Source organism: Astatotilapia calliptera, chromosome 19 (assembly GCF_964374335.1).
Source record: "Astatotilapia calliptera chromosome 19, fAstCal68.1, whole genome shotgun sequence".
NCBI lineage: Eukaryota > Metazoa > Chordata > Actinopteri > Cichliformes > Cichlidae > Astatotilapia > Astatotilapia calliptera.
The window spans coordinates 16,989,239-17,003,202 of NC_137440.1; the positions used below are offsets into that span (position 1 = coordinate 16,989,239).

General features: G+C 40.0%; 1 long non-coding RNA gene across 1 annotated transcript; it reads right to left on the reverse strand.

The window, feature by feature from the left end:
• Positions 1 to 3,798: 3,798 nt before the first annotated feature.
• Positions 3,799 to 10,133, reverse strand: LOC145422596 (uncharacterized). The gene is made up of 2 exons (XR_013903910.1): positions 7,521 to 10,133; positions 3,799 to 6,330 (listed from the first exon to the last, which is right to left on the reverse strand). It is a non-coding gene; the product is annotated as an uncharacterized LOC145422596 (long non-coding RNA).
• Positions 10,134 to 13,964: the final 3,831 nt, after the last annotated feature.

A 13,964-nucleotide genomic window follows, 5' to 3' on the forward strand; every position in this document is an offset into this window, starting at 1 on the left:
CTTTGTCAAGAGAAGAGAACAAGAAAATACTGCCAAGATTACAGATAGTTGTTTCAAGAGACAAATCTCCAGAAGGAGACAGTAATTGACATGACATGCTGGTAAGTGGTGGAGCAATTATTCAGGCTTAGGAAACAGTGACATTGCATCATGATCGTATATATGCTAATATATAAAAAGTCAGCAGTTTTCCCTTGTGAGTGCTTTGCTATATGATTGGGTCTTTACTGCTGTTGAATAAAAGTGCAGACAGCATTTTACTGCTGTACTTTATCAAAGGAGATCTGGTTTAAACTCATTTATATGGATTTTGGCAGTAAAATCTGGGTGAGTGCTTATATATCATCAGCTTATATGTGTAAAAGCTTAATTGAAAAAAGGAAATGGCTGAAGAATAAATGCAGTGGACTATGTAGTGCTACATCTCCCTTTGGACTGTTGTAAAGTATAAAGTTGATCAAAAGTGGAAATACTCAATGCATTCCAGTCTGTCTTTAGTGACTGATTACCTGCTGACTTTTAAATTTGTTACTTACTTAGACCACTCTAGCTGCTCTGTTGAAGAATTGACTGTTTTGTTTAACAAACCCAAAATATATGCTAATTTGACATTGATTGTATTAAGCACCCCTCAGATGAATGTTTCGATTGACCTTTTCATAAATGACTTAGCTCACAGAGGTAAGTGGAATAATTTAGAACTGAGATTTGTCACTTTTTCACAATTTATTTTCCTGTGTCGCTCGTCATATACCAAAATATCACTTTTCTCTCCATTCGTCCTAGTTCTGTCAGCATGTGCTGAACTTTAACTTGAGAGCATAATGCCTGAGCAAAGATTTTAAACTTCAGAATGTGACCTGCTCCTTTTTCGTTTGGAGAAAAGTTGACTCAGTTATTTGAAATAACCTACTATTTTATGCATCACTGAAAATTGGCGGAGGGAAAAATGTTGCTTTTCAGTTGCTTTGTAAAACGTAGATACCACAAGTACATTCGCAGGGAAAAAAAGAAAAAAAAAAGCACATTAGAGTGCTGTGTGACAAAGCTTCACAATAAAGGCACTCAATATCCCGCAGCCCCCTGTCATTCCAGCCTTTCACAATTTTGCCAGCATGGACCATTAATGCTTGGTCGCCTGGGACTGGTTCCAGAGGAAAAGGGGAATGAAGAGATGATGCGTACATGTGCGTGATACACATTCTAATGCTGCCATTAGTGCTGTCAGTAAGTAATTTAACATTTGAATTTTGGAATGGAAAGCTTGTAAGACATTTTCATCACACTTTGTTTTTTGGCATTCTAGCACTTAGATATTGCGAAACAGAAAACTGGCAACAGCAGCTGACTTATTTGAAATTGCTGCCAGCAGGACATCATTTTTGTTTTCTTTTTCTGTGGAGTGGTAGGTCAGCTGATGTTAGCAAGCTTCCCTGCATACTATTGGTGAATTCCCGGGGCACAGATATATGGTGGTAACACAGAAATAAACCATTTTACTCACTGGGGTACATATTTCTTGGGCTGTCTTTTGTTGCAATTAACGACACTTTGTCAGAAAATGATAAATTAAAAATGTTCCAAATGTCAACAACACCACAAACATAGTCAGGTGGTCCACAGCTTTATCAAACAAACTGCTGTACTACATGTGGATAAGCCATATCTGTGCTGTCCAGTTGATTATATAGTTGTGAAAATGTAAGCAATAACATTGATTCACTTGCTAATTCTAACTCCTCACATTACTCTTCAGATCTTTAGAGCAGTAGTTCTAGTTTAAACATAGCATATCTCGTGTTAATATGTTTGCTTTCAATCAATATATTCTATCCATCCATCTTCTTTCACTTGTCCGGAGTCAGGTAGCAGGGGCAGCAGCCTAAGCAGTGAAGCCAAGATCTCCCAGTAACCTCAGGCAGGGAACATTGGGGCATTCCCAGGCCATCTGAGAGGTATAATATCTCCAGCGTGTCATGGGTCTACGCCGGGGCCTCCTCACCTCACCGGGAGGCATCTTTTTTAGATGCCGGAAACCACCTCAGCTGGCTCCTTTCGATGTGGAGCAGTAGTGGCTAAGCCTGTCCAGGATGGCTGAGCTCCTCACCCTATTTCCAAGGGAGAGGCCAGCCACCCTTTGGAGAAAGCTCACTTCCACCGCTTGTATCCTGATCTCATTCTTTCGGTCACTACCCAGAGCTTGCGACCACTGGTGAGGGTAAAGACAAATATCGACTGGTAAATCAAGAGTTTCACTTCTATGCTAAGCTCACTCTTCACCACAACAGACTTGTACAGCGACCATATCACTGGAGCCGTAGCCCTAATCTGTCTGTCGAATCCCCGGTCCACTCTCCCCTCACTCATGAACTAGACCCAGAGAAACTCCTCTACTTGGAGGGCAGCACCTCATCCCTCACCCAGAGGGGCACTCCAACCTTTTCCAGCTGAAGACTGTGGCCTCAGACTTGGAGGTCCTTATTATAATTCCCGCTACTTCACACTCAGTTGCGAACCAATCCAATGTGACCTGGAGGCCAGTACCTACTGGTGCCATCAGAACCACATCATCTGCGAAAAGCAGAGATGAGATTCTAAGACCACAATTTTAATTTATTCAGCATGACCAGAGGGTATGCTTTCAGGACATAGTAGAGCAAGCTTTTCTCAAACCCCTAGTTTGAGAAAATTACATAAATTACTTATAAAATACTTCACTAAAATATAACACAGACATCTTTTTTACATCAGATTTTTTCCATCCTGGCAGTTACTTGAGTCATTGTTGTTGATTAGCACATCTCAGCTCAAACAAAGGTGAATCATTGTTATTTTGTTCCTGGAGCAGAAATGATTTTTGTTATTGTCCCTTTTAAAGAGATAAAGATCGTACAGAAAACAATTCAAACATGACCTGGATGCACTACTTTAAAAAAAACTTGCCTTTTTAAATAAACTCCATCCTTCTTAGGTCCAGTGCTATTCACGTATAGAACAACCTGAAAAGGGGCCACATTTTGTAAAAGCACAAATATGCATGTTTGGCATCAGTAATGACAAATTATATGCAAAAACCTTTCCTCAGAGGATCTCTGTAGACCTTGTGTACTGTTTCCCTGACTTATGTGTTTGTTAGCAGATTCCTAAGGTAGTCCAGGGGGATTTCAGGCATGACCGGAGGGTATGCTTTCAGGACATAGCTAGTGGAGCCAGCTTTTCTCAAACCCTAGTTGCACAGATGTCTAGGACACACTGTTCTAAGCCCTGCTACTGTCTCAGGGGAACAGAAAATCTGAGTTGATAAAGGATATACACTGGCTGGTAAGTCTTTGCTCATTCAATCTTTAAAAATTCAAGCATCCGTTTTCTTTTAGATTAATAATTTTTTGCTTCAGAAAAATTGCCCCATTGGTGTTCTGAAGAAATCACCAGCTTTTTCAACCTAAGAAGTTAATGTGCTTAATGCACGCACATAAGTATCACAGCGCCAATCACCTATATGTACTGGATAGATGCTTGCTTCAGATAAATGCTAAAGGTTAATGATGTGAAAAACAGCACTAAGCAACAACCAGATGGAGCTGCTGCGTGTGTTAATCTCCTTCTGTCTTTATTTCTTTGCCACACAGAGAACAACACATTATTGCACCTTGAAAGATTTTTCATGAGCGTTCATGGTGTTGTGTAAAGAAATGGATCATTAGTTATTGTTTGGGTTTATATCATTACCTCTCAGCACTGTTAGCATAAATTATGCATTATTGGGAAATGCAGATGCAACGTATAAACAGTTTATACTTTTTTTGTCAATATTCATTTATTGTGCCTGGTTTGAAAGAGAAAAGCAAGGGTCACAGTGTTCTCTGATGTATTCAGCTCAATGAAAAGAAGTAGTAATTATGTCAAGAGGAAATTAAAAGGGTTTAGATTCGAAAACTTTTACACGGGTACAAGGGTAACCTGACAAAACTTTAGTTTCTTCCTTTCGTGCTTTTTTTCAGGAAGAGTTTAGGCTAATTAAAACAGAATAATGGCTTGCAGAGAGTCAACAGAAATAGAGGACAGACAAAACAGTGCATGTACAAAGCAATGCAATGCAACAGACTGATAATTTAACAAATAGAAGAAGAAAAAGGTGCAAAGTTACAAACAAGTGTTGTGACAGGCTGGGAAATTGGAAACAGGTGGAGTGGGAAGGTGGGTGTGTGAGTCAGGTCACTTCAAACATTAAGAAACATGCAGCACTGATGATATGTGATAAAAGGTTTTCTAATATATCACACGAACCACTGAATAAACTTAATTGACCTATTCTTAAATATCTGTGTAACATATTAAACCATATAATTTTTGAAAAGTTGTAATGCCATGTAACAATTTAAAATTTAAATCAATATTTTATTCAAAATAGAACTGGGAAAGTCTATCAAATGTTAAACTGTGACAGCAACATGTATTATCAAAGTTGGGATCAGGGGCCCGTTCTTCGTACCTCGCTAAGTAGGTTAGCCGGATTAGATTGTTGACGATTTCGCGTGATCCTGGATCAGTCGGTTCCCCGAAGCTCATCCGGGACTTGCTGTCATAGCAACAGAGCCGTAAGCGTAAACCTGCTCGGGAGCAGGTTTACTTTATGTAAACAGGATTAGATCGCGGCCACTCAGGTATTTCCGCTTCATGTATACGAAAGCAACAGCGATATTTTACCACTGTTGTACCATAAATAAATAACATCAATGTAACTAAAGAATGCAGCACTTGATCCTTTTATTGATGTCACACAGATACATACAGGTCATTTCCTAAAAAAGGGAAATGTACTATTAACATTCTATTACATGTATGTGATTATTACAGATGTAATTCATATTTCAGAGTAGTAATTGTAAATTACTTCGTGTAATCAAGATGAGAGACCACGGCTATAAAAGCGAAGGTGGATTTGGGAAGTCTGTCGCAGCCATATCCTGTCCGTTTACGCGAGCCACCCATTGCGGAAGGTGCAAGATTGATAAGGAGAGTCCTCAGAATCCAGCGTATATTGCGGGACAGACAGGATCCTTTAGCTCAGCGCGACAGTGTGCTCATAGAGAGATATCGATTTTCCCGTGAGGGTATTATTTACTTAACCAACTTGTTGACGAGGGGGTGCAGGACCACCACCTGTCTTTTTTTGCGCTGCCCCTTTTCTTGGTTGCTGTTATAAACAAACAAACAGATTATTTCAGGGTCTCTGTCCAAGAGACGAAAAGCAATATAAGTGATCAATATTACCATTCTGTAGAATATTCTTATATTTCACTTTTACTTGTTCCCATGTTCTAGTGGGTCCTGTTGTGGCTCTAATGTGAAAGGGGATATAATATAACATAATGTAATATAATATAATGTAATATAATATTGGATAATATAGTGTGATATGATAAATCTACCCTACCACCTACTGGTGTTGGCCAGAGGGGCCGATGGCGCGATATGGCAGCCTGGCTTCTGTCAGTCTGCCCCAGGGCAGCTGTGACAGCTACCAGTGTGTGAATGTGAGAGTGACTGAATAGTGGAATTGTAAAACGCTTTGGGTGCCTTGAAGAGCGCTATATAGATCCACTCCATTATTATTGTTATTATTAAATTACTTACGAGTTTAATTTGTCAGCAACTTTCTGCCAGCCCTCTCTCCTTGCTTTTGCAGCCTTTGCAGTGTTCCCTTGCGTTTTAATTAGACTCTGAAACTCCTAAAATCCCTCACTCAAGAGTTCTGGCTCTGCTGCCGAAGAATACCGAGCGCGCTCCTTCGACATTTTCGCCGACCAATCAAAGGGTTGCCGATCAATGTTTCTACTATCGATGCGTAGCCCCTGTTGGGCCACCCAGTGATCTCACATTACTTCATCCAGCTATACTAATCGTCAACAACAGGTGTGTTCGGGGAACCGGAATAGCGAGCTCAGAGTTAGCGCGATGATTTGATCTTGGATGTGTCATTTGATCTTGGATGTAGTAAGCGACGTACGAAGAACGGGCCCCTGGGCAACAAAAAGGCTGCAAAAGTGGAACTTGAAGGGAAACAGCTGGAGGAACACTTTGCAACTAATTAGGCTAATTGGCAACAGGTCATGATGATGTCTGTGAAGGTTCTCAGTCATCCAGGTCATCGTAGTCAAAGGAGCTTGCAAAGAAAAGCGTCTGGACTTCTTTAAGTTACTTGAAGACGTTTCACCTCTCATCCGAGAAGCTTCTTCAGTTCTTCTTCGTGCTTGGAGAAAACTCTCCAAGCACGACATCCCAGTGTATTTCAGACCCAGCAACACGCTCAGACAAAAACTGGTTCACCTGAAAGACAAAACACCAAAACACAGACATAACAATGTGGTGTATGCTGTACAGTGCAGCGAGGAATGCTCAGACCTCTACATTGGAGAGACCAAACAGCCACTTCACAAGCGCATGGCACAACACAGAAGAGCCACCTCCACAGGAAAAGACTCAGCAGTCCATCTGCATCTTAAGGGTAAAGGACACTCTTTCGAGGATGCCAATGTTCACATTTTGGACAGAGAGGACAGATGGTTTGAAAGAGGAGTGAAAGAAGCCATCTATGTCCACTGTGAGCGACCATCTTTGAACAGAGGCGGGGGTTTACGACACCAACTCTCTGCCATCTATAATCCAGTTTTGAGATCCCTTTCCAGACGCCTTAACGCCCACTCACATCCTGGGCCATCTGATCTCAGGAATTCGCATGATAAGGTGGGGCCAGGTTTCACAATGAACTCACCCGAAACTCTGGCTGATTGGGACCCACACCCAGTTTCACACCTTGGCTCAGGGGATTAGAGGATCATCAGGGGGTCCTTTTGTCCCTCTGTGGGGGGAAACTCCCACTAGGTTTATATCTGGGACTCTCCACCATTTGACCTTAGAACTGAAGAAGCTTCTCGGATGAGAGGTGAAACGTCTTCAAGCAACTTAAAGAAGTCCAGACGCTTTTCTTTGCAAGCTCCTTTGACTAGGTCATGATGATGTAGCCCTCATTTACTCAATACCATTAAATAAATGGGCTTTGGGTTCTTTTTCTAGTGTACTCTCGTACGATGTTTTAAATTAACTTCTCTTTTGTTTCTGGGATCAATGAAGCTTATTCCTTAACAGTAGCACTACACGCGAAAATTAACACTAGTGTCTATAGTGCAGTAAATCATGTCATACACCATGTAAAGTAGAGCATTGCAACCCTCCTTTAATTTACCAAACAATGAAAACAAGAAAATAATAAAATGGCAGATTTCAGTATTCAGGCAAACCAAAAACACACCCAGCAATTTACCCACTGTACACAGAATCTCCACACATACAGTGTAAACCACCAGTGATAAAACAATTATAGTCCCAAACTAAACCTAAAGCCAGCAGAGATAAACCCTACGTTGCAGGCCTGTATTGCTCCAGTATAAATCCAAAACGATCTCCCAACCGGAAGTTCTTCACTCAACGAGCAAAAAATAAATAAATAAACTCAGTACCTTGTGAAACGTGCAATTCCCACCAGCTTAATCCAGGTAACAAGTTGTCTTCAGCTCCGTCAGAAACATTCCGCTCTGAATGCAGTAGCACAAAGATGAGGAAGGTCCGTGATCTCCACGTGCTCCACAAGCTACCTGTTTTAGCTTCCCACGTTGCCAGAGGTACTCTGAGTGATGCGGGCACTCAGAGTGACTATCTGGGGTGTGTCCGTCGTTATCCAGTTCGGTAACGATCCTCTGCAGCTTGTTACGTTCCACAACTATAGCGAAACGGCAGCCTACAGTAGTCCTTATTAGCGAACGGCTGGGTTAGCCTCACTTTAACTTAATGCGTGCACAGCCGCAAGAAACAAAGCACACAGTCCAGCAGACTCACGCTGAAACTTTACGTGTTATGTCACTAGCTTACCGACACTGTGACTTATCTGTCCGAAAAGTCAAAACACACTTACTCTTAGTACATAAAAAACAAGCTAACTTCTCCGGATGCTCCGTGTAACTCACGCACCACCTCTTCTCGCGCTCTCGTCTCTTTTTCCCTTTTCCTTCTCCACCCTGTGTTACCTTCACCGACCTTATCCCCGTAGGAAATTACAGATCTCACAAACAATTCACAAGAAAAGAAAGATAACTTATTTTAAACAATGCAAACATGTTTTTAATAATTTTACATGAACTTTTACCTTTTTAATAAACAAGAAAAGTTAAAAAAATGAACTCTTTGATATTTATATTCTCAGACTTCACTTATCTTTTACTATTTATGCATCTTTTAAACCCGGGTTACAATGATGTAAATGGTTTAAACAGAGCGTCTTATAGAGTTTCTCAGAAGTAAAGGTGGGCAGAGGTTCACCGATTTTTACATAACTGAGGCTAAAGGTAATGGAACAATTTCAAAACATGTTTGTCAAAGTAAAATTACGAAGACTTTCAAAAGATTCCTTAATCTTTTGATGATATTGAAGCCTGGTTCCAAAGCCTGAATCTCTGATGAAGTATGGTGTGTATGAGTCTTTCTAAAAGTGGCAGCTTTTCCACATGGTAAGACATTATCAGTGCTCTGATGTACATAGGTTTAGTAGCATATGTTCCTATCAAAATGATGAATTTTCAGGGATGGTCTTGCATATTTACACATGCTAAGCTATATACAGCATCTCTTATAACAGCATGGCTTTATAGTAGAAAAGTCTGGATGCTAAACATGCCTGCCTGACTGCATGTTTGTATTGCTGCCATCAAATTCCAAATGAGCTAATATTTTTTAAGTAATCATACATTTTCTCAGCTTAAACATTTGGTATTCTTTCTGTGTTTTATTGTGAATACAATAAGAGTTTGAGATCTGCAAATTATTATTCTGTTAGTCACATTTTACAGTGTCACAACTTTTTTTAAAAGCAGGTTTAGATAAAATTGTCATCAATGTAGGACTCAAACGCAGGACTCGTACATAGAATGAAACTTACAGTCTTCTTGCTGGGAAGACTTCCCTATAAAAATAAACTTAATAAAAAACAAACCAAAACCTCGAGCATGAAATCCAGAAACTAAAAACACAACCTAGGAAACCAAACCAGGGACTGAGAACTAGAATTTCATCAGGCCCACGCAGGGAGAAACACAGCACAGTGAGGGTACGACGCAACAAAGGGAAACACGGGGCTTAAATGCACTGGGAAGACAACGAGAGGATGGAGAACAGGTGGGAACACAGCTGGGACAAATCAGACTAACGAGATATAGAAAACAAAGCAGAATACATTGACAATGATTCAGACTGCCAAAATAAAACAGGAATCATAACACAGAGACACGGACTTGACACAGAGACAGACTCTGAAACAGCGGGAATATGAAGCAGAGAGACAAGAGTCAAAGGATGTGGGACACTGGGAAGACATAAAGACAGAAAACTAAGACTAAACATACAACACACGGAGAACAGAATTAGACCTTCACCAGGAACACAGAGGAGGCACAGGAACAGAAAACGTCTAACCAGAAACTATAAATATAAGACAAACAGAAAACCATAATTCAAACACAAACACTGGGTCACCAGACCCAGTGCCATGACAAAAACATAGGCACATTTATTACAGAAATTCTTTATTGCAGAAAAAAAAAAAAGGTAAATGGCCTGTATTTGTATAGCACCTTACTTAGCCCCTATGGACCCCAAAGCGCTTTACACTACATTCAGTCATCCACCCATTCACACACTGGTGATGGCAAGCTACAATTTAGCCACAGCTGACAGAGGCGAGGCTGCTTCCGACCCCCACCAGTAGGCAACGGGTGAAGTGTCTTGCCCAAGGACACGACGACCGAGACTGTCGGAGCCAGGGCTCGAACCGGCAACCTTCCGATTACAAGACGAACTGCCAGCTCTTGAGCCATGATCGCCCCAAGTTAATCTTTCATATCCCTGTCCAGATAAAGAACTCAGAAACCTTATTTGAAACAAAGCAAACAGCCTGAAAATCAATGGTAAATTAAGTTTCCTGCTATGGCAGACAAATGAATAGGGACGATTGATGTATTTAAATCTAATCCACTTGGTCCCATAACTCTACACTGTAACAGTACTACATAATTTGAATTACTTTATTTTAGCACATTCATGCAAGTGCCAACCAGAGGTCAGTTTGTCCATGCTGTTTGTGTGCTGGACTGAGAAGGATAATGAGCATGCTCTCTAGGTCACTGTACACTTAACATTTGGATTCTTCATGAAGTGGCATATGTACAACTCGCCAGCTTTCACTGGAAGGAGATCAACTATAGATTTTGGCTTTACAGGACACAAGCCCAACAAATCCTGATAATCTACTGTGAAAAAGGCAATGACTCAACAGTGAAACACTCAACAAGAGTTTAAAATGAGCTGCATAGTGTACACAGTCATAATGTGTTTGAACCGAGCACACATCTAACACGCTGCTTCAAATGAATTCTTCCTGCACATTTTAATCTTTAGGAAATATATGAAAACACCAGAATGAAAGTGAAAGTGCCACTGGTGTCCATGTAATCTCCACACTGGTGAAAGCAAACAAAATAGATATAACCAGAAAAGACTCACCTGGCAGATGGGCCTGAGAAAATAGCATTTCAGTTAATATGATTTGTGGATGGAACTTATTTCCGGGACCATTTGCACACTTGAAAGTGTGCCATAAAATATTCATAATGCTTGTAGCAGAGAAAGAAAATCTGTCTCTTCAATTACAGAGGCAATTTTTATGCATGAGATTTGCAAACAAGTTTACCACATACCTGCTACAGTTGGATACAATGATTTAGTCCCATTCATCATCCCAACCATCTGGATGACATTGGGGTGGAGGACGTAGCACCGGGGACGGGAGCCGCCAAGAGGTAGGGTTTGAGGTTATACACACTTCTATGCTCTATTTACTGAGTGACATTTACACAATGTTTTACAAAAGGGTGAGCTGAGGTGAGCTACTGAGATGTATCATGCTGTGCTTCAGATGTCATGCAGAGCTTCATTATGTGGTGCTCACTGTTTGAGCATAAACTCAAACATGAATCAATAGGTAGAACTAGCTTTTTCTTTCAAATGAAACTTTGGACCATTTATTAGTGGACCAACTTGTGATTTTTTGGTATATGTTCCAGTGATCAGATGGGTACAAAATTATGCTTATATGAGCATAATCCTGTTATGAGACGTGACACATTTCATATGTCATGCCTTAAGACATGGCATGGGAAAAACAGGCTAAAGACACAGACCTAGAACGGATCTCCATCCATTATCCATCCAGCTCAGGGATGTGGGGTCTATCCTAATGTCACTGGGTAAGAAACAAATACTGTATATAGTTTAGTTTGCACATTTCCTCATCCCTCTCCTCATGTCTTAGTCCATCTACAAAGGAGGAGGAGACAAAAAGGAGAGAGAGGAGGCAACTAATATTTAACAAAATGAGACAGCCTTGCTTTGAAACCTAGTTTTAAAGAGGCGTCAAATCAATATGAAATTTGGCACAGATGCTTCATAAACTGTTTTGTCATAGCCAAAAAATGTTCTGTTTTATCATCTCAGATGTAACAGTTTTTACCATCCTAACAGTGACACTTTTTGCCCTATATTTAAGGCTGGTTTTATTAAATTCACAGCATTTGCCATCTGACAGCAAATCTTACAGTTTTGGTCATCTTATATAACAGATGTAAGTAATGGATACAAAGTTTAAGGGAATATAAGGCAATATACAAACTCCCATCACAGTTTGTATATTGCTGATGTGTGCTATGACTCTTTTACACAATGAAGGTAAAAAACTTTTCCACAAAGGATAAGTCTATGAATCCTTGATTATAGCTCCTCTGTCAAGCCTTTTCTCTCTTTTTCTGATGCATTTTAGGAAGTCAGACACCTATCAGCAGAGCGTATTGAGACTGATTTCCAGGACATAGACAGGAAGACAGAGAACAGAGGAAAAAAGAAGGCACACATTCAAGAAATTCCTATCGAGACAACCATTCACACTCACATTCACATCTACAGTCGATTTAGAATCAGCAATTAACTGAACAGGCACAGCCTTTAAGGGGAAGCTCGAATACCTGGAGAGAACCCACAGAGTAAAGAACACGCTGCACACAGGAAGCCCCAAAACCAGGACATTCTTGCTGTGAGGCAACAGTGAGCACTGTTATGATGTTAGTACCTTTGTGCATGGTTCATTTTAGTCAACAGAACATATTCATGTTACATTTATTAAGGTTATATCTTATATTTGATATTTTACATAATATAATCACAGGTTATTATACATCTTTTATGTCTTTTAAACATTTCGACACAACTCCTGCCATCTTTGTGCACAGTTGCCATTGTTCCTACTGTTATTTTTTTTATCTTTTGCAAGGTTAGTGGAAACTCTGCAGTGTTACCACAGACTATCACCAGTAAGAGTCTGTAAATTCCAGTTAAATCATCAGTAAATCCAGGTAAGTCACTTCTAAACTCTGACTAAATTCTCTGGTATTACCTACCCGATCTTACCACTGAATTGTAACTCATTCAGGAGAGGCTTCTATTACTTGTTCGCTGAAGTATTTTCTGTCTGGTTTCAGCTTTAGTAGCGACACTAAATCTTTAGATAACATTAATAAAGTGATGTTTCTTCAGCCAGCAGTCAAAGGATGATTTAGACTGCCACCATTAATGGAGCTTATTTGCTTCTCCTGACAGCAAAACAAAAGCTGTCCATCTGAAAGTCGCATGTGCTTTTGTGTAATTTGTCTCCTTTGTTTCCACCTCATCTCTGGCAAATGTGTAGATAACTCCAATTATCTTATTTTTCTTCCAATAACCTACAATGTCATACATTACTGACAAACATATATTGTTAATTAATGCTGCTGGCACTTCTTGTTATCACTGATACAACAGCAGTGAGACACAATATAGGCCTGTTAAGGAAAGGCAGACGAACATTATTGATCAGGAGCTGCAGTATGTAATTCTACTGATGCTGCGGGTCACTAAATTAGATTTTGCATTATTGCAGTGATAGCTACAGTCAGCAGTAATCTTAACTTATCTTATATATTGACATTAATTCTCACCTCGAGTTGTTATTTAATTTGGTTGCAATTTATTTTTTTGTTTTGTTTTTTTGGGCGCGAGCCTACTAAAAAAGGAACCAGTTGGTCAGAAACATTTAGAGTTTGCTGTTGGGCAGATTTGACAAGAAGCCATAATTGCTATTATGCTATAGAAGACACAACATTAGTTTGAATCACCTGATGATTTTGGGGTCAGTGTGTGCCTCCTGAAACACTTGGGGGAACAACTGTCTGTTATGCTTGCTAGCTCTGCTGTGTTCACTGGCTAGCTGGCACTGCAGTTTGGTGAAGGGCATAGAAATTGTAAGATGACTGCATCCATAGCATTTTATTGTTTTATCAACCACTCATCTTGATTAACACAAAGTTATATTCACCCCTTCAAACATACATTCACACAAAGCCTGTATTTTGTATGTTTGTACATCACATTTTCTTGTGCCTAGTCTATGATTCAGTTTCTTGCTTAAACACACTTTGAAATGTGGAGTGGAGGAGCCTGGGAGCGAACCCCTTTCACCTTCCAATTAGTGGATTCCACACTCTACCTCCGGATCTGTCGCCCACATGCTGTGAGATTTTATTTAATTTAATTTTTTCCCACCAAACAGTTCCATCCAATCCATTAGCCGAGACACGCAAAAACAAAATAGACCTTAAAGTGCACATCAAAATCAGATGACTGTTTCCTATAGGTTCATTATACCAACAGTCATTTAATCATTTACCAAATATAAAAAGAGATTAACTGGTGCAGCTAAGACATTTAACAGCAAACAGTTGCTTCTTCTTTTTTTTTTTTTTCTTTTTTTTTTGGCCTGTCCCGTTTGG